Below are 25,680 nucleotides of genomic sequence, written 5' to 3' on the forward strand. Positions count from 1 at the left end.
CATAATTGAGTATTGAATATATTGTCCTTCACATGTTGACCAGGTCCAGTGACAGGACATTAGTTGATATGAAATTAACATTTCACTTTAGCAACTAGAAACCACAAAGGTGTTTTCCTCTAGTCTTTTTGAAAATTAAAAAAACCCAACCATATTAAGGGGAAAATGCTGCGGCTTTTTTCAGTAATCTGGTTTTCTTGTGATTCAATGGCCTTTAATTTAAATTGGTACTTGTTCTTTCTTGATCCCCATTTTTAAAATTCCAAGATTTTGTGTTGTTCAATATGTGTGAATATTTTTGGCAACCTATTATGTTTTTGTTCTGTGCCTACTAGCTAGTGCAATTAAGATGGGCCGGTGAGCCTCATCTTAGTTTAGTAAATACACTAGCTTACAATGGATATGTACTAATAGAGAAGATAATTCATTTCGGTTGTGAGAACTGTAAGCCATGATAAATGATTTTCCTTTACAAAATTCCCCATCTCTGAGACAGTATTAGTTTTTACTTTAATTACCGGCTGCCGTAATGTTTCCTATCCATAACTGTCGACAGCATAGACTGTGCCCGAGCAGAGGGTATGGCCTGTTTACTCAACCGTTGCGAAGAGTGCCCAAGTTCTACCAAGTCTGAACTGCTGGCAGGAGAGTGTCCTTCATTTAAATATTTAAATATTAATGTTTAATTGTATAGGCAGGAAACTTCAATGTCATTTTAAGGGTGTGCAACTTTACCCAAGAGTCTTTGCCTGTTGTAAACTTTAGGGCCCTGTCTTGAATCTTCGCGTCTTTTGGAGGAAGGCAACTTTGCAGCCATACTGGAAATTTGAGTGTTTTCATCTCTCTCTTTTCTTTTTCTTCTTCATTTTTATAAACAACAACAGAAAAGCTTTTGTCAAGGGTGGCTCTCTCAAAAATGGCTTAGTTGACATTAGCTGAAAATGAGCAGAACGACACTAACTACTAATTGATTACAGTAATTACCAGTCTTTGGCTAGTTTGTATTGGCAAACTCTATGTACTCCTGGAATAAATGTGAACTTGCAGAATGCAAGGAAAAGGTCACTCTCATTTGCATGATAGGCTTCATTAGAATATGCTAAGGACGAGACCCAGTGTTTTATGGCTCCAGGTGATGAATGGCTACCATATTACTCTGCTAGATGAAAGCATGTTTCAGTCACCTTAATTTACATGCTTTTTTTTTTCTCTTAATTCTAAGAAAAATCTTTTAGGTTATGGCAGTAGAGGAGCTTATTGTGTTTAGAACTGATTATTTTATATGTTTGTGCTTTTTGAGTTAGAAAAAATCTTTTAGGTAGAATTGTTTTGAAGGATATTTTTAATGGTAAGATCAGAATAATTATAAAGCTTTTTCTAGTGTTATAATTTTTGTCAGTCATAAAAGAAGATGGTTTTTTAGTGGTTGTTGGAATAAAATATAGGTTACCTCATTGGAGCTTTAATATTAGACTTTAGCTTGCAGTCTTTAGTATGCTGTAGACTTATTACCGGGTTAACATTATTGAATCCTGCAATGCATTGATTTTTACTTTAAAATAATGCAGTTTCATCACTTCGCTAATTTTTTCCTCTTAACATTTATGCTTAATTAGAACTATTTCTCTACTGAGGTTTTTAAAAATATGAAGTTTACGCATAGCTGTTATGTACTGCCTATTTTTACTAAAAACCACAACACACAGGATGCCTTTGTCAGTTATTTGTATGGCATTTGTTTAATATGAAAGTTGTGGGGGTTATACAGAGATAAAAATAATTCTCGGCACCCTATCTAAATACATATTTTTAAAGTCAAGAATTATATTTCCCATTATACAAATGTTCTCATTTATGGTCTCTGATCATATAGTGATTGCGCCTATTAGCTGTCATTATCCTTATATTCTCATTATGAGAGAAAAATACCCTTGGCTCCTAAAGTATCTTTATGAGAAGTATCAGCTCCTAATTAGCAGTGACTATAATCTGTTAGAACACAGGGTTAACACTTTCTAGATATGCTGCTATTATAAAGTTTCTTCCTCTTTGCGAAGCCATCCCTGCTAGTAAAACTATGTAGAGAATAAAAAGGTGGACAGTTTTTTCTTTTATCAGATGCAGTTTTGTAATAAAATTGTACAATGAGCTTGCACAAGCTTTTTAAAATATCATTGCTGCCACTGAATAGGTCTATAATTTATTTATTCAGGAATGTTGGAGGCATTTTTGATTTATTTGTTTTTAGAGAAGTTTTGTTAAGCAAGATAATGAGCAGAGCTGGTGTTAATCATTTACTATGCAACTCTAAAGAATGAAAATTTTGCATATATTTAGCACTGTTGGGGAAAATAAATTCACTCAATGCTAATGGTCTGTTGGTATAATTTTTAAAACTACTATCTTACTCTGGAGAAATGGAATGCACTCTTGTGTTTTGCTAAAAGCTAAACTAATCAATACATAATTATACATTTATATGTACATATGTATTAAGCAGTCATATTTGTTATCTGTAAAGATGAAAAATTAATCTGTCGTCGGTTAGTGCCGTAGGTGACTAACCATGCTTCTTACTCATACCTGCAGGTATACATTTTCAACAAAGAACTACAGGTGTGTGTGTATGAGTATGTATCTGTGTGCACACACTGGGCACACATGTATATATATATGTACACATGTTTAGGTATGCATTTTTTAGACTCATGGACAATTTTTTTTGGATATCATAATTTTGGAGTAATACTGATTTTAAAATTCTTGGGAAGTGGTATATATTCTAGACTTAAAATAATCTTAGTAGAATTAATTAGGCATTTATAATATTAGGCATCTGTATAAAAAATGCAATGACAGGTTTTTAAAACTTAAACAGATTTATTTCAATATCTCTGAATATGTTTTATATTGAATTCTGTGATAGTTTGTGGATTTCTGTAAAAACTAGTTGGAATTATGAAGTGTTATAGTGCAGTATAAAGTTGAAAATTGAGGGTGGGTTAAAAATTGGGGACTATACAATAGTAACTATGTCTTACATAAGCCTGGTGTCTTTTCTCATGTTCACTATTCAATTAAGAAGGAGAATTCAGAGGTCTGTCTATGAATAGAAGAGTATTCTGAATGAACACCAGAGGACAAATACTGGAATTTCTAAACCCATTTTCAGGTGTGTCATAGAAATTATGAAATAGTTTAAGGAGATTCAAAAAGATAAATTGTTTGGAAAAATAAATACTTTCCTGAAGTAAAGTAAAATATTTGATATATTTAGTTACTTATCTTTTATTCAGGTTATAATATCAAAGTGCTCTACTATTTTATGGCCCTTTTTACATGAGAATATTAGTATTACTTGAGTTTTGAGACATCCATTCTTTGTAATTTTGGTAGGTGGCATATGGTTCATGGTGCTTATTTAGATTCACTGCAGAGCAAACAGAATCATGTTGAGTTCAGCTGCATCTGTGGTCTTCGACATGCACTTTTGTCTTGGGCTTTGGTATCATAAACACTTTTTCTTCATTTCAGTGAGATTAATAGAAAGTTAGACTAACTTATTGTTAAATGGATATTTATTTCAGTATTTGGAGTTGCTTACTTCTCATTTCTTCAGTGCCAAGAAATTTTTTTCTCACCACAAAGTGTATGACTTCTCAGATTAATATTTCCTGTTGCTAAAGAACTGATGTCTGTGAAGCTATGGTATATATTAAATTATTGGTTTGAATATTCAAATTTAGGATTATCTAGAAGGAAATGCATAGAGCTTTCACTTTTTCATTATAAGTAGTGTGTTCTCCTACCCCTCTGCACCCCTTCCTTCCCGGAGGTGGAAGCAGAAAGACGATGGAACCAGGTAATTGATTACATTCTGTGACCTTGCTTCTCAGAGCTCAAGTCACTGAGGAACAGTAGCCAGAAATCACACATTGAAGTACATGTTTGTAGTGTTGGCAGCTGAAAAGTAGGTGCTTTCTGAAACAGGTGTCTTCCTTTCAGAAAATGTTCCGGCATTTGGACTCTACCTTTTTAAAGAAAGCCCATCTCTCCAACTTAACGTAGAGGGATAACGTGCTTCTGACAACTCTTCCTGAAGCTTGGTTAATATTCATCGAAGGAAGAACATGATTGTAAGAGTGTTCACTGAACTTAATTAACTCCAAAAATATACTCTGAAGGAGGATTCATACCAATTATAAAACTTTATTATGTGGTATAACCTGTTTTAATTTTTCTAGGATAAAAAAAAATACATGCTTATTTAAAAACAAAAGTGAAAAAATGCAGACTGAGAAGAGTTAAAAACACACTTTTATGATATTCTGAACACTAAATGAAAGGAAACGCTATACATATAATAAAAATGTATATAATGCCCAGAACATCAGTAAGGACTTTATTTTTTAAATTTTGTTTTATGATACTTTTTGAATTGCTCCATTTTCAAATATGTCATGTAAATATTCTGGGCAAAATATGAAATATGCTATATTAGTTTACTATGGCTGTTGTATCACATTACCACAGTTGTGGCTTAAAACGAAAGAAATTAATTTTCTCGCAGTTTTGGAGGCCGTAAGTCAGACATGAGTATGCCTGGGCCAAGGTCACGACGTTGAGAAGGCAGCACTCCCTGTGGCTGCGTGTAGTCCTCGGCTGTGGCCCTGTCATTTCTTCCTGTCCACTTCCCTGATTCCTGTCCTCTCTTCTCTGTCTGTCACTTCTCTCTCTCTCTTAAAGGGACCCTTGTGATTGCAATTAGAGCCAACTACGTAATCCAGGTAAATCTTACCCTTTTTAGATCCTAACCTAGTAACGTCTGCTAAGACCCATTTTCATATCAGGTAACATAGTTTCCAGGGATCAGGATCCGATATCTGTGGGGTGACCACTCTGCTGTCTGTGATGTGATGTGATGTGATCTGTATTTTACACTTCCTTTAGGGCTTGCCCACTAACCATTTCTCCCCTGCAGTGTCAGTCCATAGCGGGTGGTGTACAAGCCTGTGTCCCCCACATGCACAGGGGAGGTTAGTGATTGGATCAGGCACAGCCTCACTGGTGCCTGTGAACAACTGCAGTGTTTGGGGTTCAGCGACAAGGGATAGCAATTTTGGGGTGAAGGGCTTTTGGGAAATTGATCCAAATATTCCCTTGTGTTGATATTTTACATCTTCTGTCCCGGGTGCTTCACTACAGATGTTTCGATTTCCCAGGTGGGAGCTGAATAGTTAGCCAAGCAGAGTCTGGGGTTTCCTCTAGTGCCTCAGTCCCCGCCCTTGGAGTCATTGCAGAAATAGTGACCAGTGATGTCTCCTTGGCCTCTCTCATGTTGTGCAAGTTGGTTACTGCAGGAGTTCTCTAACCAGCTCCATGCCAGGCTGTCACCATCACTCACTTCATTTGGGGAACTTGGAAGAGAATCAGTCTCTCTCCCACTGGCAGTAGACGGCAGGCAACTTTATCATAGGAATTCTGAGATCATTGCTGGTCAAGTGATGTAATAAAGAGTGACTGTTGTACATGAAGTGGCTTAGGAAAGTCATTCAGTGGATCGTGTGTAAAATTGTAGGTAGTAAATTGACAAAAATGTAGGTAGGACAGATTATTAAGACATTTTCTACAATCAGATTGGGAAATTTTTATATGCACATGTATACAGAAGTGTACAAATGTTACATGTGTGTATTATATGTAATGAAAGTGTATATATATGCAGATATACAAATAATCATACATATACACAAATAATTTGGCTAGTCATATAATGTACCTCTATTAGCATAAAACAAACTTAGGAATTATATTAAAGTGACTAATTTATCTTAACCTGGACTATGAAATAATGAAAGGCAGGTCTAACCTAAATGATTTATATCATAACCTCTTTGAATAAAAATGGTGTTAATGAAAGGATGGTAATCTATGTGGAATCTAAAACCAGGTAAGCCATAAAAACAAGAATTTTAAGAGCATTTATGTATTTTGGACACTAGGGAAGAGAACCCTCATTTTAGGTAATTTTATTACCACGATAAGGAAACTAGCTCTTTACTCTGTGTCTTCATGAATCAACCTTTTAATTATAACTTGATTTCCCAAGTGGCCTTTTTAATAGATGACAGTCAGTATAAGCATTCTAGTTTAGTATTTTTTCATGATTTTTATCTAAGTGTAGTAGTAGTATCCTGATTTAGTCATGTGTGTGTGTATGTTTTAATTTTGTCTATCTTTAATCAGTTGATCAACTCTAAACACAGCGTGAAGTCACATTATTGGGACCCCAGAGATGAAGATAAGGTCTTGGACTTGAGATTTCCTCTGACATTGACTTTATCTTTAAGTTCAGCAATTTACATCTGATTTTCATCTAAAATATCTCTATTTTCCATGACTGATCTGTACATTTCAAATGATAGCACTGCTCTTCGTGGTCACATATACACACCTGCATCTATAGCATGAAGGACACCCCAGCAGGAGAACAGCCTCCCTGATATCGATGATGGAGGCTGCAAACCCCATGTGGGTGTTACTCAGGATTTGTCATTCTCTTTTAATAAAACTACCCTGCTGGATTTTACAATTATTCCGATTGTGAACTGGAAGTAAAAACCTGAAATGAGAACAGTTCACAAAGGAAAAGCAGTTGAGTTCTTGTCTGGGATTCTGTACCAAGTGGGAAAGCTGAGGTAACAGTTAAAAAATTTCCTGAGGTCTTTTTAAGTTGGGGATTACATTGTGGGGCAATTCATTATGTGTTAATACCTTTAGCACATTTAGGCATATGTGGTAATTGAAGCTTTGCTTTGTATTCTTCATTTTACCTACTTTCTGTGGGTGTTTTAGCAGAGAAGAAAGAAGACTTAAAATAGTTAAGGAGAAATGACAATATTCAAAAAGAAGAGGAAGGTTCTATTGCACAAGGCAGTCCTATCGTTCTCACTGTATCTACGAGGACCTGCTTTCCTAAGTGTAGGAAGAGGACACCGCTTAGAAGTTAACAGTCTGGAAGGGCTGTGAAGCACCTGTTCTTGAATATACCATGAAAAGTAGTTTAGAGACATGACGCCAGTACCTTAATTAGGTTGAGACACAAGAAATTGCTCACTTTGACTGCCTTTTTTCTATAAAAAACACACTTTTATTTAGTTAACCTAGTATTTTTCAGATAGCCTGAACCATGCTTTGTTCTGCTCTGAATATTGTTGATTTAGCATTCAACTCCACTCTTTGCAGTTTCGTTTGAAGTAAAATCAACTCAGAAATGAAATTTACAATCTTTTTTCATAGACTCTCTCACATTATTTTAGGAAAAGTGGTTTCCTGTTTTCTGCTTGTAGTGTGTAGGTGTAGAGCTCCCAGGTCTGTCCTCCTAGCTGTCTCCCCCAGCAATGGGCGAGCTTCCTCCTGTTGTCTTAGTGGCTTGTCCCATGAGCTCTTGTTTCTATCCTGTAAGTGCCATGGCTTGGATAAAAATGTGGCTGTTTTCAGTACAGCTGATGACCGAATTTGGAGTAATCATAGACAGCGAAGCCAGTGAGGTCCCTTATTTTAATTGTTCAGAAAACAGATGAGGAAATCATTAAGGAAACAAGGAGGCATGGATGGAGGAGGGTAGATTCGGAGCTGGTAGCCGGTGGCACTCAGGTGGGTCTTGGAAGTGTGAGCTGGAGTGTTGGAGCTTGGCTTGACGTTTGTAATCTGGGTGGTGAACTAGAAAGTGGTGTTCTGTTAACCGAGATAGAGAGCCCTGGGGAAGAGGCACGTTACAGGTATTCGGGATTGCACTGTGGGAGAGAAGACGGCACGTTGAGTTTTAGTTGGGCTGAATTTAAAATGACCATGGATTATTCAGATGGAGCTAGGTGTTAGGCAGCTAGAAATGAGACTTTAAAGCTTGAAAGAGAATTCAGGCATCAGACATGTATGTCTGTTTGTATGTTTTTATAAGTAAAATATACATTTAAGAATCACCCTTAAATTGTTGCTGGAAGTATGCTGGTGAGTGACAGAACCAGATAGAAAAATAGTATTTAAAAAATGATAGCAACAATTTTATTTTCTCCTTGATACTCAAGTAGAAGGGGCATGAATATGGTTGGCCAGGATTTTTCTTGTCAGATCCGATCGGTGTGTGTGCTGTATATATATGTATCCCAATTCTTGTTTAATGTTTTGGTTCCTCAAGTTAGATGTAAGATAACATGATAATGCAAAGTTTTCATATTTTTAAGAGAGGAGATTCTCTGTGAGTTTTTAAATTACTGAACCAGATAAGGACCATTATAAGGTTATTTGAAATATATATTCCCTTTTAGGATAGGTAGTGATAAAATCCTAATGAGTTGTCACTGTGTTAAGATCTGTGAAGTCCCTAATTGGTATTCGTACAGGTATTTTTAATGGAAATAACTTCTTGCAATCTAAAATGTTGTGAAAGAAATTTTACTGCATTACTTCTGCCTTTATCTGGAACATTTTGTTTTCTTAAATGTTTATATATTGTGTCTGTTGCCTCTAAAAGAATAGGTACATCATGATTTATTACCTCCTTCCTGATTATCAGACCTATTTTTTTCTTATTTTAACATTTTTGAAATTGTAATGTGTTTACAATTAATTTGGGTATTAATTTGGTGGTGTTTTTACCTTTGGAAAAGATGTTATTAAATCAGTTGTGAAACTCAAAATCGATACTCAGAATCAGAATCAAGTAAATACTGTACTTTATTATAATGTACTGCGTAAGGTGTTTACTGTTGTCATGGGTCCCTGTGAGTATGTGATTCCAGTGTGGCTCTCTACTTACTTCATACTGTGGAGCTTAGTGCTCAACCTCTGGAAGTACTACTTATTTTCTTGACTTTCAAGCAACAGAGTAATACTGTGTATTTATTAACAAACTCATTATTCCTCCAACAATCTCTTTTCTATCATCTCCTTAGGGAAGTGACCCCCAACTTGTTCTGTTCTGACTCCCCTAATGAAGCTGTGAGGTTCCCCAGGGCCTTGGATGTTTTTATTCAGCTTTGTATTTCCAAAGCTTGTTTTGGCAAGTGACAGATACAGAGTGTGGGAGTGGCAGTGGTGTAGTGGATGGGCTAATGACCTCTGACCTGACCTGTGGCCTGAATCATCTTCTTTGTGATAGTCCCAGAGTTCTATGGACTAGACAGATCTGCACCTCCAAAGTCAGTACAATGAATTGTGTAGCTTCTCTGGATGCTTTTCTTTTTAAGTAGCATGAGAGTATGAGCAGGGATAGCAATGAAAATTTACTTGCCTGTGTTTATTTTTCAGATTATTAAATTAATAAATTAATTACAGAATGTTTAGAAATTAAAGAAAAGCCTAAATAAAATCTGTAGTGTACTCCTACTGGATAGGAGTAATCATCATGAATTTTTAGTTGTGTGTGTATGTGTATAATGTGTGTGTGTATATATATTTTTTTGGTGTACACTTATATGTGATATGAAATTGAAAACAATTATTTTTCCAAATTACTCTAAAATGTTTCTCTTTAGTTCTGTTTAACTATAATATGGCATATTGATATATTCTTTATTGTAGATTTCTAACTTCACTTGTCTCTGAATTTTTTGTCTGAACAATAGGTTTAAATCAAGGTTGTAAGTAAATCAGTTATGAGAATAGAGGTTTTTGTTTGGCACAGTTTTTCTTTGACAAAAATCAACTATGTTTGTTTATAATTTAAAAACTCTTGATGCATATGCAAATATTTTTCTGACTACATTGCACAAAGGAGAACATTTCTTTCATAGAAATGTATCAATGAGGATTATTATAATTATTTGTAGAAGTGTGAAAGTCTATCTCAATGGACTTGTGTGAGAATGTGACTTTTCCTAATTGAGGAACGTGCACCAAAGTTACTGCCGTTCCTTTTCCTCCTTGATTGATTGGGAAATGTTGATTTTTCTCAGCACAGAGGACCAAATGTGTAGTTGGGTTAATTTTTTTCTTTTGAGGAATTCCAGTGTTACTTAATACCCATTCCTTTTAATCTAAAAATTGAAACAAAAGTTAAGGGTCTGAATACCCACTGTTATAATAGCTAACTGGTTAGAACATACTACACCTTAGGGTATTAAATCTACAAATGCCATCATAGAATTGCATTATCATTATTATTACTATTGTTTTTGAGATTTGGAAGTATAAATGCTATTTTTCTCCTTTTGAAAGCAGATGTGGGAGCTGTAAAGGGCAGGCAGGCTTTGTTTATAGAAGAAAACTTTCTTTTCAGTTTTGGATTTTGGACCGCTTAGAATTTTAAGGATAATACATAGTATGTAGAATTGATTTTCATCTCTTCTGGTGTTACTAGTTGGTTTGCTGTCATACTCCTTTTATTCAGGTTCCCTGGGAAGCATCAGTGGCTTCTGCCTTCCAGCACTTGGTCATTGTCCTCTCTGGGTTATGTCCTTCTGCGATTTACGGCCGCCCAGCAGAGAAGTGAGGAAGCTCAGTTCTCCCAAACATGAGAGACCACTGGTTTCCGTGGGACCACACACTGCTGTTTGGACTGCATATGTCCAGTACTGCCGCTGGACTGGGAAGAAGTCATTACTTCTGAGAGGCTCACAAGGCTTTTTGGACAATATTATTTAATAACACTTCAAATAAGTTTGAGTAGTTGTAGATATGTTGCCCATTTTTTCTGAATATGTTTAAAATTTTTGAGTAATGGAAATACAGTGTTCTCATTTTTAGACATAGAGGAGGTTTTTGTAGAGGAGAAAATAACAATATGGATGAGACCATGTACTTGCAAGTTCATAGACTTAGCACAGTTTGCTGCAGTAGAAACTATTAAAAAAAATTTGAGTTGTGTCCAATAGTCACAAAAAATTGGAAATAACAAAAATGTCCATTGACTACCATGATATACCACTTTGGAGAAGCTCAAAAATAAGCCAAATGAAGTAATATATATTTTATTATAGTTATATAATATTGTATTTTATTATAGTGTGGTATGTTTATTAGGTTATTTAAGGATATGTACATATGTGGTAGAACTATAAAATTGAGTAAAGGAAAGGTAAAATTATTCAGCATATAGTGATTTTTAAGAGAGTCCAGAGTGAGATGGGGTCAGGGAAAAGCGCCCTATGTTTCACACTTAGGTAGATGATACACATGTTCTTTAGGTGCTGTAAAATATTATGTAAATAAACATTTTTTAGATAAGTTTTAAGAAGGCAACACAATAATGGGTTACTTTATTGTCTTAGTTTGGGTGGTCATAACAGAATACCACATACTGGGTGGCTTATAAACACAGACACTCATTTCTCACCGTTCTCGAGGCTGGAAGTCCAAGAAGCAAGATCTCTGCATACAAGTCTTTGTATGTAAAAATTTCTGAGCTTATTAACTTTCATAATGAAAGTCAGACCTCTGTCACTATTGGGCAATGTAGAGTACATAACAAGCACCATTTTAGTTTTCTTTAGCTGCACAAAAAAGTTCAGAACGATGTCCATGCTTGGGAGCATTGTAATTTCACATTATCCTGTCTTTTAATTAGAATACCAGTATTTTGAATATTAACAGTCAATGGAAATTTCATAGTGGAACTGAAAAAAGAAGGATACTTGTCTGATTTGAAGAGGAAGTAACATATAAAAGAAATCAGCTCATCCGTTCATATATACCCTCTATTTGTGTGTAGGCTTTTAAGATAAGTTTAAGTGATGTTAAGTAACCGCTAGCTAGACTGCAGAATTTGTCAAATTTACCAGTTGGAGTACTGCTGAGTAAGTACTTATGTGTTCTGGTTCTGGATATCCTGATAGCTTTCAGGAGTTAGAAAATTAAAATGTTATGTGGGGATGTTTGAATATTTTAAAAATATTATTAGTGTGTTTGTGGGAATATGTTGACTTTTAATGCCGTGAGGGTTTCTTTTCCTAAGTTAAACTTTCACTATCAGGCATGAGTCACTGTTTATAAATCACAAAAATTATGTTCAGTAGTTTTCACACAATAACTTCTAAGAGTTGGTCAATTTTTTTTTCAATGTGGTTAAAACATTTTAACATTATCTGAAACTTTCTCCTTTTATAATAAGCAGTCAGCTCCAATGACTTCTGTATATGTTTGTCTAGTAATTATCAGAGAAAGCTTATAAAGTCTTGGTATTCAAGACGTCATTATTTGAACAGACTTTCTACCATCAAAATTACACATTTAGATTAAAATCAGCTGATGTATCATCATTGCCACATTTTCAAAATTAGAAAACAATAAAAAACAACTGAGGAAGTTTTAGTTTAAAATAGTTAATTAACACAAGTAAGATTTTGATTCTGCTTCAGTTTTATCCCTTTTTACGTTAAAAGCTAAAGGAAAACATTTGTTCCTATGGTTTCAATCTATAGAAAATGAAAAGAATTTTAATTTTATGGCAGTAATCATAAACAGTACATTAGGTTTTCTATAATAACATGTACCATTGAAAAGCTTCATTGTAGCAGTATCTTATGATCTTTACATGGCAATGAGGAGGAAAGAACATTATTAAGCATGAGAATTTCATGGCATTTTTACCTGTTGTGGGCCCTGAAATGTCAGAAGTGTAGTGCAGTCACTTCTGCCACAGCTGACAGACACAGGCAGCCCTAGTGTCACTGTATTATCACCTCGTGTAACTGGAAGTAGTCCCTGAAGCCAGCCGGTGTCGCATAGTCCTAGATGAGGTCTTCATGGGTGCTGACCATAAAAAGTTCATCAAAGTAATGAGGCGAGGAGAGAGCTTGGTGCTCATGGGCAGAGCTCAGCACCAAGGAGTGTGAACTGGCTCCAGCTGTGACAATAAAACAGCAGGTGGCTGCTGTCATTAGGGGTGGCAGATGAGGCAGGGGACTAACGTGCAGCCCACAAAACTCTCATTTGTTAGCCATCGCCGCTGGACCATGCAAAATAGCTTCCATCTCAGTCAGTTTTACTTTGCAAAATATTATACATAGCCAGGAGAATATCTGAGCTCTGCATATTACAGGTCTTCTCTCTCCCTGTCTCCTGCTCTGGTCTTATCTTACCTCACTTAACCTTATTTTGTCTTACCTTTCTTCACTTCCCCTCACTTTTTTTTGCCACAAAACCTTGCTTTATCAACTCATTTTGAGTGTAGGTTGTATTATTCCAGTAATCCATTTGAATTAAAAAAAAATATGGTGCCATTTTGACCCAAGTGTTGCAATTATTGCTATTGGGGGCTGTTTACTTTATAAATGATAAAATCTAACTGAGACACGTTCCTTTTGGATTTCATAACTGTCTTGTCATCCCCTCTAAAGAGTGTTGAACAGTGAAGGGAACAAAGGAAGCTGCGATGTCCAAAAGATTTTCATGGGTTTATTGTTTGAGGTGCTGTACTGTAAATATTCAGAATTTATTCCTTTCTGAGTAACTTTAGTTTGGAAGTAAAGCATTGTGTGTTTTTTTTTTTAAATATGGAACACTTCACGAATTTGCGTGTCATCCTTGCGCAGGGGCCATGCTAATCTTCTCTGTATCGTTCTAATTTTAGTATATGTGCTGCCGAAGTGAGCATGCATTGTGTTGTTTTATAAAAAGTGGATTCATGAACATTTTAGTATGTTGTAATGATTGAAAATACAACAGTAGGGCCAAGTCTTAATTTCTTATTTGGGGAGTAAAACTCCAAATGGAAACCATTTTTTTTTTTTTAATTTAATGGTGTAGAGAAAGTACTTAAATTAGTATGAGAACAAGAAACTGCAGAAATAAAACATCTTATTGGCAACTGTAAAAATTAGATGAGTATGAAATTATGTCACCATTCTTTGCAATTTTCTTAAGCAAAACTGAGGGCAAAATTCAGGCAAAGTGAAATATTGCTAATATGTAAATCAACTCTATGCTTATTGAGAAAAAAGGACAACAGATAGTTTAACCTTTGAAGATTAATCTTTGAAGATTACACTACATTTATAGCATTTCTATTACTCATGTTTATTATTTAGAAGAGATTTTAAATTAATGTTTGTTTTTGTTTGTGTGTGTACCCATGGATTCTGTTTTTATTTATAAATTATTTGCATAATTAATATGTTTGGTGTTCACATTACCCGAATCTAGTCAGTGGAAGTCTGTTTACACTGTCTTATGTGTTCCTTTGCTGTGTGTCTGCCATTCCTTGAACACCCTTCTTTCCGGCACGGCCTGAGCTCAGCTCCCTTTGCCCAGAGCGCTAGATCCTGCTAATGATCCCAAGGTCTGGGTGCGCAGGGAGGTTTCTGGTTTCCGAACTTCCTTTCAGTGAACACACTTCTTTATTTCTTAGAGAATTGTTTACTAAAACACATTTTCCATTTGTCTCTCTCTCCTTACTAAAAATAAAAACAAATGCTTTGGATAGTATTTCAAAACCATGCCATCATTTTCCAAGTCCTTTCTAATGTGTCTGTTGAAGACCTTTCTGGCTTCACTTTGCCCATATCCATTGCTGTAGCCGAGAGACAAGTGTGATGTTCTCTAACTGGCTTACCTTTCCTCATACTTTCCTTCTGCCAGAAATCTCATCAGAAAGTCTCATTTTTAGTCCTTCTTTGAAGGGATCCTGAATTCTTCTAGGCATTACTAAATCTTACCCACTTGATCATATTTTACAATATTTTGACCCACCAACATACAAGATACAAAATGGTATTCTAATTAATTGTATCTCTCTTGTTGCTGATACATAATATGTGAACTTTAGAATGAATACTTAAATGAGCAGTGTACTATGTTCTCTTCCAGTAGAGAGAGTAATTCATTGTTCAGCTTGATCCATTTGTACATAATCTACTTTCTGCCTGAATGGGATTTGCTTATTCTGGACATTATCTGAATGGGATTGTACAGCATATGGCCTTTCATTCTTGGCTTCTTTCTTGTAGTGTGTTTTCAAACTTCATCTATGTTACAGCATCTATCCACATGCCATTTTTTTTAAGGCTGAGCAATGCTGCAGTATGTGAATATAGCACATTTTCTTTAGCCATTCATGATGTCATGGGCACCTGGGTTATTTCCACTTGGGAGCTGTTATGACTAATGCTGCTATGAATATTCATGCACACATTTTTTTTTCACTTTTAAAGTTTTTTTAATTGAAATATAGTTGATATACAATATTATATTGGTTTCAGGTGTATATTTTGACAATTAGGTACACGGTGAAGTGCTCACATACAAAGAAATGAAAATATTGTTGGCTATCTTCCCTATGCTGCTCTTTCATCCCCACAACTAATAAGTGTTCTGATTTGAAGTTTGCACCTCTTTATCCCCTTCACCTACTCCCTCCCCTATAGTAACCATCATGCACACATTTTATGTGGATGTAAGATTTTCAGTTCCCTTGAGTGGAACCTGGAGGAGCAGAATTGCTGGGTCATGTGTTCACTCTATATTTAACTATGTTGTGGCCCAATCTATGAACATGGGATGTCTGTTTAAGTCTTTAGTCTCACTTAATTGTGTTTCTCAGCTTTCAATGTTATGTTTTGTATTTTTTTTTTGTTAAAATTACTCCTAACTTTTCATGATTTCAATTTTGATTCTTTATTGTTAGTACATAGAAATACTATTGATTTGTTTTTTATTAATTTTGTATCCTGCAGCATTGCTAGACATCTTTCTTAGTTCTAACAGGTTTTTGTGTAGATTTTTAGGATCTTTAAGGTACAAATCATGTCAGCTGTGACTAGAGTTACATATACTCCTTTCTTTCCAATTTGGTTTACTTTTTATCTCTTTTTCCTTGCTCAGCTTCTTTGGCTAAAACCTCTAGTACAATATTGAATAGAAGTAGAAAGAGCATAAATCCTTGCCTTGTTCCTAATCTTAGATGGAGTTCATTCTTTCATGGTAAAGTACAGTAACAGCTGGCCATTAGTTGACTGAGGAAGTTCCCTTCTATACCTAATCTGTTGAGTATTTTTTCATAAAGGAATATTGAATATTAAACATTTTTCCTGCATCTGTTAAGATAATCATGTGTTTTATAATTTGTTTTATTAATAGGATATATTACATTTACTGATTTTTTGTAAGTTGAACCAAACTTCATTTTTAGAATAAATCCCTTTTGATAAGCATATTTAATGCTTTTCATATGTTGGTGGTTTTAATTTGTCTGTGTTTTGTTGACAAGTAATTTGTCTGTGCTCATAAAGGGTTAGTTATTAGTTATATCAGAGTAATACTGGCCTCATAGATCAGATTGGGAAATGTTTATTTTTTTTTACTCATTTTCAGAGGAGTTGGGAAGGATTGATTTTAGTTTTTTATTTAAAACATTTGGTAGAATTCACTGTTGTAGCCATCTGAATCCAGAATTTCTTTGTTAGAAAATTTTTGGTAAGTAATTTAGTCTCTTTCTTTGTTACGGATCTATTCAGATTATTCATTTTCTTCAGTTAGTGCTGCTTGTTTGTTCTTTCAAGGATGTTGTCCATTTCATGTAGTTCATCTAATTTGTTGGCATAGAATTGTTCATAGTTTGCAGTACTGGTGACCTTTTCTAAGAATCAACTTTTTACTTTGTTGATTTTGGCTATTTTGCTACTTCATTATTTATGCTCTAGTTTTTAATTTCCTCCCACCAGCTTGTATTGGTTTCTGTTTGGTCATCTTTTTCTAGTTTCTTAATGTAGGCAGCTAGTTTATTGAGTTGAGATCTTTCTGCTTTTTAAATGTAGATGTTTATAGCCATAAAATTTCCTCTCAGTATTGCTTTTCTTCTTTCCATAACTTTTGGTATGTCCTGTTTTTGTTGACATTCATCTCAAAGTATTTTAAAATTTCTTTTATTTCTTCTTTGATCCTTTGCTTATGTAATATGTTATTTAATTACCACATATTTATTAATTTCCAAATTTTCCTTTTGTTATAGATTTCTAATTTCTTTATATATAGGTTAAGGAAATGAAAGTATTCTCTGTATGATTTCACTCTTGGCAAATGTACTGAGACTTATTTTATGTCATAACATATGTTTGCTTCTGGAGAATATTCCATATATATTTGGGATTGTTTTTGATGTGACATGTTGTATAGATATTTGTTAGTTCTGGTTGATTTATATTTTTATTCAAATTTGTTTTTCCCTTTTTAAAAGTCTTTGTTGACCTTCATTTTTCTTCTGACTGAATGCTATCCCACTGCCTTCTGGATGGCATAGTTTCCGACGTGAAGTCTGCTGTTAATTTTGATCATGCCTTAAAATGGATGAACAACCTCTTTGTGACTCTTCTCTCAATTCTCCCTTTGTGTTTGGCTTTTTCCAGTTTGACTGACTATGTTGTATCTTGTTACCTGTTTCTTTGAATTTATCCTACTTGGTGTTTGTTGAGGTTCCTATATGTTCAAGCTACTATTTTTCATCAAATTTATTAAGTTTCTAGCCATTATTTCTCAAATTCTTTTCCTCCTCTGTCTCCTTTTCTTCTCTTCTTTGTTGCCATTCTCAGTTCTCCTCCTTGTTCGTGGTCTGTTCTTCAGACTGGAACAGAAAGACTTTTCTTTATGTTTACTGTTTTCTTCTGCAAGTTTAAATCTGCTGTTGAACCTCTCTAATGAAGTTTTCATTCCATTACCTTACTTTTTAATTCCAGAATTTTATATTTTGTTCTTTTTTATATTTCTCTCTCTTTATTGATATTATCTATTCCTGTTACTTTATTTTGTATATATATTTTACTTTTTTTTTGCATGTATTTATAGCAGTTTGTTTACTCGTTGTCCAGGTTTCATCTGGGATATGTTAGGAATAGTTTCTGCTGACTGATTTTTTTCCCTTTTTTATAGGGACTACATTTTCCTGTACTTTGCATGTCTAAATTTTTATGTTGTATGTGTTGGTAGCTAGACCTCTTCACTAATATAGTGTGACCACTGTGGAAATCACACCCCTGTCCCCAGGATCTGTTTTTGATCCTGTTGTTATTGTTGATTGTTCAGTGACTTACCTGAGCTAATATACTAACATTATGTCTTCTTTGTCATATGTGCGTAGTGAACTAACTGCTTAGTAACTGTGATGGTCAGACAGAAGTTTCTTTAAATTGAACCAGTAATTCTCTCAGTATTTATCCAGGGTCCCACTGTGGAATGCTTTCAGTGCTCTGGGAGGCAGTTATGAACTCTGACTTGACTTTCATTTTCTGCTTGTGGAAAGGTTTCATGTGTGCCAGCGGTGACATGCACATTAGCACCTTCCCAGTTCTTTCCCTGGCATTTACACAGCTCTGTTACTGTGTGTGGCCTTGTAGATGTGACGAGCATATTAGAGCTTTTCTGAGCTCCTATGTATGTCTCACCATCCAGTTTCTCCTTTTCACTTTTATTGGTTAACCCATTGTTAGCCTCAACAGGTGTCACTCTCAAGCAGCTGTGATCTTAAACAGCTGATACTGTGTTTTTCCCCCTCCCTGCACCCCTAACAAACCCTGAGCATAGGGACTATTCTCATAGAGTGAGTTGAGAGTTAGGAGAAATAAGTGCAGACCCTGAGAATGGATTCAATCAGCTTCCCATTAGTGGAATATCTAATTTAGACTTTGTCAAGTTCTAAACCTTTTCACCTCTCTGTGACCCTCTGGGCTGCTGGTTGTCAGAGTCACCATAGTTGTGAGGTTGTTGATTTTCAATGGTGTCAAGGTGCTAGGGAGATTTCACAGGGTTGGGAGATAATAAAGCACCACAAAGCCCATTACCACTGTTCAGGCATGTTCTTGAATATACATTCGTCATAGTGTCTTTTAGACTTTGACTAATTTTAGGAATTCTTAAAAAGTTGGTTTTGACCACATTCTTATTGCTATTATGGAAGAGATTTGGAGGTCTTCACTTTGCCTTTCCAGATGTCCCTCCAATCATGATGATTATATATGTAGTTCTAAACTTCTGAAAATTTCCTTAGGCCCTCCAGTATATTACTGCCTATTTGTGTTGAAATAGAACTTATTTTAAATTATTTTGTATTTATTTTACTTGAAATTTATTGGGGTAATATGTCAATTTTTGCATTTTATTAGGCTATATTATACATCAATTTGGGGGTCTTATTAACATAATTATGGAGCATTATACATTATTTGTTGTAAACTTTTTGTTGGGCTGTTAGGATGATAAAGATATTTGCATTTTATTACCCTTTAGTACCTGAAAAAAATTTTTTTATACTTGTGTGACGATTTTGTATCTTTATTCAGTTAGATCATAAGTTTTTACCTTATTTTAACCCTTTCTGATACCTGTTAGTACAGTTTTTTTGTACAAAGGATTTTCTCAAATTATTTACTGATTCATTTGGTATTTACAGGTTATAAAAATTACATCATTTTTTTTTAAGTATTGCTGCTTTAAGTAGCTTTAAGTATTGCTGAAGAGTGAGAGCTTGCTAATAGTATTGCTGTATTTTATTTCACCTGGAAAAATACCTGTTCTCCCCTTTTTAAGGTAATGTAGAGCCTCACATACCAAGCCTGTAAACTTATATCATTTGCTTTTCCCTGTCAACTATCTGGTTGGGTTGCTACTTTTATTATTTCTAACCTTAGGAAGGCACCGAGTACTTTTCATGGTTCTGATTTAAGGTTTTATGAACTTTATTCACTCTTTAAACTTATTACATTGTTGATAATTGTGGTATTTTAAAATTACTTGTGATAAAAATTTTTAAAAATTATATGCAAATCACACATATGGCCACCAGTATATAAATGATGGAATCAAAGAATATGTTTTTATTAACTCTTTCTGATACTGTGTCATATATAGCTTCTTTTGTAAACTTCAGATTGGTCCTTTTTGTAATGAATTATTTTGCTTTAATGTAATGTGAGGAAGTTACAGTTCCAGAAGGGAAGACCATCGAAACTATTTACTTACATATATTGTGTTTTTTTTTTTCTTTTTTAAGTTCTTTTTGCTGCAGTTCCCAAACCTCAGGCTTCTCTTAATAGTTGCTGACATTCTTTCTGTCGCTCCTGTAGTAAGATATTCGCTATTCATCCTTCGCTCATAGCATAGACAGCTCATGTATAACGGAGCTAACAGTGTCTCATTTATGCAGTCCAAGCCAGTTGTTGCCTTCTTCCCTGTTACTCAAGAACGCTGTTGGTTACCAATGCAAAAGACCATAAGGGCAGTGAAGGAAAAAAAGGAAGAAAAATTCTGGTTTGAATTCTATAGGGGTGTCTAGTGCCTGAGATGCCATTGTTCACTAATTTTTTCATAGGTACACCTAGTGAACTTCATTTCTTTTTGAAATGTCTATTTTAACTTAGCTTAAGGTAAAAAAGATTTCTTGAAATATTGGCATACAGAAATATTTACACATATAAAGTATGTATGTAAATTTGGTAAGTTTTGAAAAACACATATATATATTCCATGAAACTAGCATCTCAAGGAAGATTATTGAAGATTTCATTTTTGTTGTTTTATGTATTGATGGTTAATTTCTTTTTATTTTTTAGAAGCACATTTTTCTTTATCCTTTCTCCTTTTGATGGACATCTGAGTCATTTCAGGTTTCAGGATATTTAAAATTATACTATTATTAATATTTATATACAAGTTTTTATATGGATATAGCATTTAATTTCTCTTGGTTAAATAACTACAAGTAGTATGGCTTGATCTTATGGTAGGTATATGTTTAAGTGTTTTCCAAAGTAGAGTACTAACTTATATTCCCATCAGAGGTGAATCACAGTCCCTGTTTTTCCACATACTTCCCAACATTTGTTATTGTTGATTTTTTAAGTTTTAGCTATTCCTGTTAGGTATGTAGAAGTAGCTCATTTCTTTAACAATGTTGAACATTTTCCTGTGAGCTCTTTTGTCATCCATGTTTTTTCTTAGTGAAGATTCTATTAAAATCTTTTTTGCCTATTCCCCCATCCCCTCATTTTTGGGTTTAAGATTTAAGTTGATATGTCTTCTTTCAAAAATATGATATGTAAGTATCTTCTTCCATTTGGTTTTATTCTCTTTAAAAGGAAGAAAAATTTAAAATTTTGATTTTGTTGCATTCAATTTTTTTAAATGGATTTTTCTTTCAGTGTAATATCCAAGAAATCTTTGCCCAGCTCAGGGTCACAAAGATTTTCTTTTCTGTTTTCTCCAAGAAGAATTACAGTTCTGGCTTTACATTTAGGCCTGCAATATCCATTTTGAGATAATTTTTGTAAATGGTATAAGGTATAAGGTGAAGATAGTGTTTCTTTTAGTCTTCATTTTTCATTTGCATTGTTTCTCTACATCTGCCATCATTCTCATATTTGGTTCTCTGTATATAATATGTCTCTTTTCTCTGGTACTGTTAAGATTTTCTCTGTATCAGTGATTTTTTCTCAAATTCCCTTTATTTGTAGCTTTTTGAGCTTTTCGTACCTGTGAGTTTATAATTTCATCAAATTTGGAAAGTTTTTGGGCCCTATCCAATTATTCTCCTTTCCTACTTTGCATTTTTGGGCATTCCAGTTACATTCCTTGAAATTGACAACTAATTTTATTTTCAGTTAAAAATATTCTCTTTTCTCTCTGTGCTTTTACTTGAATTTTTTTTTTTTTTGATTTCTTCAGGTTCACTATTCTGGATGTCAAATCCGTCATTAATCTCATCAAGTGAATTTATTTCATGCAGTATATTTTTTATCTCTAGTTGTTTGCTTTGTTTTTTTTTTATATTTTCCATCTCTGTACCTATAGTTGTAATCATTTGAAATTATCTATAATAAGAGTTTGAATATCCTTGTCTGCTAATTTTGATATCTTTTTTCTTCTGGGTCGGTTTTAGTTGATTAATTTTTCTCCTTAGTATGGATCATATTTTCCTACTTCTCTGTGTGATGGTAATTTTCATTGTATTTTAGACATTGTAAATTTTACTTTCTTGCTACTTCTTATTTTGTATTTCAGTAAATATTCTTGAGCTTTGTTCAGGGATACAGTTAATTCACTTGAAAAAAGTTTGTTATTTTGTGCGTCAATTTTGAGGAGGACTGGAACAGTGCTCAGTCTGTGGCTAAGTACTCTCTGCCACTGAAGCTGACCTTTCTGTGTGCCCTGTCCTCGTCGGCTCTCAGAGCTGGCCCTGTGTGGCACTCAGGAGCACCGTATCTTCCAGTCTTTTCTGTTTTTTCTTAATCCACCACCGTGTACTTTCCTCACACGTACAGCTTGAACAGTAATTAGCCGAAACACTCCATACACTCCCTCTGCAGATCTTGACCTCTCTGTGCGGGCCTTTCACTCCTGTCAGTCTTCCTGGGATTCCAGCTGCCCGGCCCTCATGTCTCCTTCCGTCTCCACCCCGCCAGTCTGCTCCTCCTCAGCCTCATCCCTCTGCCCTGTTCTACTTCCTGACAGTTGTCTCTCCGAGATCGCTCTCTTTGCCTCATATCCTAGGTCTTAAAAATTCTTATATATATTCATTGATTTTTTTGGTAGTTTCAGGTGGGGAGGGGTAAATCCCTGTCACTCCATGTTCTAAATTTTGCAGCAATCAGGCATTTTGAATCACTGTGACATACACATATATCACTCTGTGTTTATATGTGTGGTTGTGTGAATAAAGTTAGGAGATTTGTTACAGGGATTTGGTCTTTCACAATTGTGAGAGCTTCTCAACCAGTCTCTGTAAGCTGTTGTCATTACATCGGATGTTAGAACTTGAAGATTCTGCAGGGCAGGCAGTGGAGAAACGAGGAAGGATGGAAAGTAGGAAGTCGGGGAGTAGGACGGAGCCCAGGCCTGAGCTAGAGCCCACGGGGACAGACTGAATACCTTGAGTGTTTCCACTGCCTCCAGCACCGATGGAAGCTGCTGAAACCAGTCTTCCATCAGCTATTCAGACCTACAAAGGTGGTCCAGGAGTTAGAGAGGCTGAGGGAGGACCTCAGATTGTGGAGACTAATGTTTGTGGTTGCCTAATGGCAATGAAGTGATCCAGGTCATAAATGACAAGTGTGAGCCACGGCCTCACTCTGCCCTGCACATACCACACCAGGGTCTCTCTGGTGGCATTCCCTAACTGGAATTCCAGAAGTGGACTTTTGGCAGTGTAGTTGGCCTAACCGTGTCATCTATGGCAGAGTCCCTGCGCTCTACGCATTTCTCGCCTTGCTCCTGCGCACATCGTGGTAATCCACATTTGCTCTCTAACTAAAGACAGAAAGAATGCCCTGCTTCTGCTGAACACAATACACAGCACAGTGTGCAGCTAACGACACCCAAACCTGCTTCCCAAGGAGGATACACAGCCGTTGCTTGTCCTTGGCGGGTATTCATTCCTCTTATCCACATTCCCTCTTTGCTGTCTATGACAGTCATTAAAAAGTGACGCCGTTAACACATCATAAGATGATAAAGGGACTTAAAAAGAGACAAAGTAATCCTGACTTTATTATTGTTTTTAAAATTCCTGAGTGTTTCTTATTTCAGTGGGTTTGCTCAGTTTATTTTGTTATAAATTGTTACAGGAAAGTAATTCTGCCAGAACTCTCATTAATGGACACTTCCGCACCTCTCCAGTGAGGCAGTAATTGGCGATGATGATTATCTCCCTGAAGCACTGCATGTTTTTGATATGCCTGATGAATCATTAAATAAAGATTAAGTTCTGTTCTATAAAATTTTATTATTAAATGAGTTTTATTGTGTTCTAATTTTTTGCATAATTGTACGCCATGAAAGATATTTATCTTAACTGCATGGAAACCTTGATACAAGATGCAGATTGCCTCTCATCTGTACATGCCTCGTAATGTTCGTTCATACCAAATCACTTCGAAAGTATCATTCTGAAATCTCAGTTTTTGGCTCTTATTAATAAATGGCTGCATGTATATTGGTTTGGATAAATGTATTGACTGTACCCAGTTTCAATTCATTTCACATAAAGTGCAATTTGGATATTCTTGTTTAACAGATAATATTTTAAAAGCAATACATTAAAAAGTCTTTTTCTTTTTTTTTTCACTGAAATTGTCATTAAAGCAGAAGCACCTTTACTAAGTGTTGGAAATAGTGCTGTTGGACAACTCAGTACTATACACTGGCAAGCTCTCTAATGGAAATGAGCAAAGAGCATTTCTTAGGAAAGTGATATTATGGGTGGAGCCCTGAGCCTGCTGTGTGCTGGTGTCTGTGGGCTCGGCCATTCCTAGTTCCCCCAGATGGGATGGGAGCCAGGGGCTGGGCACCACTGCCCCACTGACATTGTCTGCGTTTCATGTTGTTGTATTGTCAATTTATGTAAAATATCATGGAAGAAATTTGAAGACAAATTACACGAAGAAGTGAAAGTTCCTTTTTTGGTGGATTTATTGATTGGTGTTTTATTCCTTGACATAAACATCCTCATGTGTTTTAGCTTCTGCATATTTAATCAACAAAGAAAATATCAGAATTATATGCTGGGATAGGAAGAGACTCTTAATTTATTATTAGCAATCATTTATTGAGACACTGCAATTCTTGCAATATCTAGACACGTTACTATAGGCTTCTGTATACTGTATACAGATGTGTTTTCTAACCATTTGCATATTTGATTCCATTGTACCCCAGTTTCCTTATCTGGAAATTGAAGTTAGTAATGCCATATATCTGAATAGCCAATGTAAACTTTTTTTACCCTATTTGGCATACAATATTTGCTCACCAAAGTGGTATATTTTATTAGCATTTATTTTTAATCTGCGCATTGCCTTATGAGGAAGGTCTTCCTTCATATCTTGGAAGGCTGAAACTGGGATTCAGATGGCGGCCCAGTAACCAGTGCGAAGCTCCAGCGCTTGCTTGTGCTGTGCTGCCCTCTTCCTCCTGCTTTAGGGGAGATTCTGATCTTCATTGTTGGGTACAATCGGTCAGTAAAAGCGTGGCTCTGGCCACACTCGCTGTCATGTAATCTTCCCCGTCCCCAGGGAGACGTGGGGCCCTCCTCCAGTCACAGCCGGGCTGGGCTCTGCCCAGGTCTGTTGCTCTCCAGGCCGTGCTGTGCGTTTTCCTCAGGGTGCTGTATGCATGTTAACTTCTGCTGACCATAGTAACACTTCACATTCCCAGGATAATGTCTAACAGTAACGGAAGTCCCCCCGCCCCCCCTCATTGTTTTGCCCCCTTCAGCAGGGCCGAGATAGCTGCAGGCAGAGGGTTCTGTGCTGAAACCTTTGGGACAGTTGCAGTGCCTACCGGCCTGGAGTCAGTGTCATCTCGTCTCACACTCGCTTCTTTCTAACACTGTGACCACTCTGAACGCGTCTGGCATCATTTGTTTTCAAGTCTCCTTCTAGGTATCCTTTCCTTGGTTATGGCCGTCGTCGTCCTTTAGTTTGTCATTAATGCTATTTACTAAGTTTATTGTACTTTTTGAAACAATTTAGATATGAGTCATTTCATTTTATTTTGCACATCATTGTTTTTAGCTGAACTCGGGCCATGGCACTCAAAATTGCAGAGCCTAGATTAGGTGCAGGTTTTTGACTCAACTTCACACTTCTTTTTCTGTGTGACTACGTGTGATGTTTCATAAACTCAGAAATAAGAAACACTGTCATCGATTTGCTAACTTATTTTTGTAAGTGACTTTTTATTTAAAAAACAATGTAGCAGACA

The 25,680-nt window shown here is 35.5% G+C and overlaps 1 protein-coding gene and 1 non-coding gene across 6 annotated transcripts in view; one reads left to right on the forward strand and one right to left on the reverse strand.

Annotated features, from left to right (window-relative positions):
* Positions 1–25,680, forward strand: part of ZNF407 (zinc finger protein 407) — a 422,744-nt gene that overhangs the window by 126,555 nt on the left and 270,509 nt on the right. The gene's annotated exons all lie outside the window — the stretch shown is intronic.
* Positions 13,488–13,594, reverse strand: LOC118970500 (U6 spliceosomal RNA). Its single transcript, XR_005058549.2, has one exon. It is a non-coding gene; the product is annotated as a U6 spliceosomal RNA (small nuclear RNA).

The sequence above is a fragment of the Manis javanica genome, chromosome 9, assembly GCF_040802235.1.
Source record: "Manis javanica isolate MJ-LG chromosome 9, MJ_LKY, whole genome shotgun sequence".
Taxonomy (NCBI): domain Eukaryota; kingdom Metazoa; phylum Chordata; class Mammalia; order Pholidota; family Manidae; genus Manis; species Manis javanica.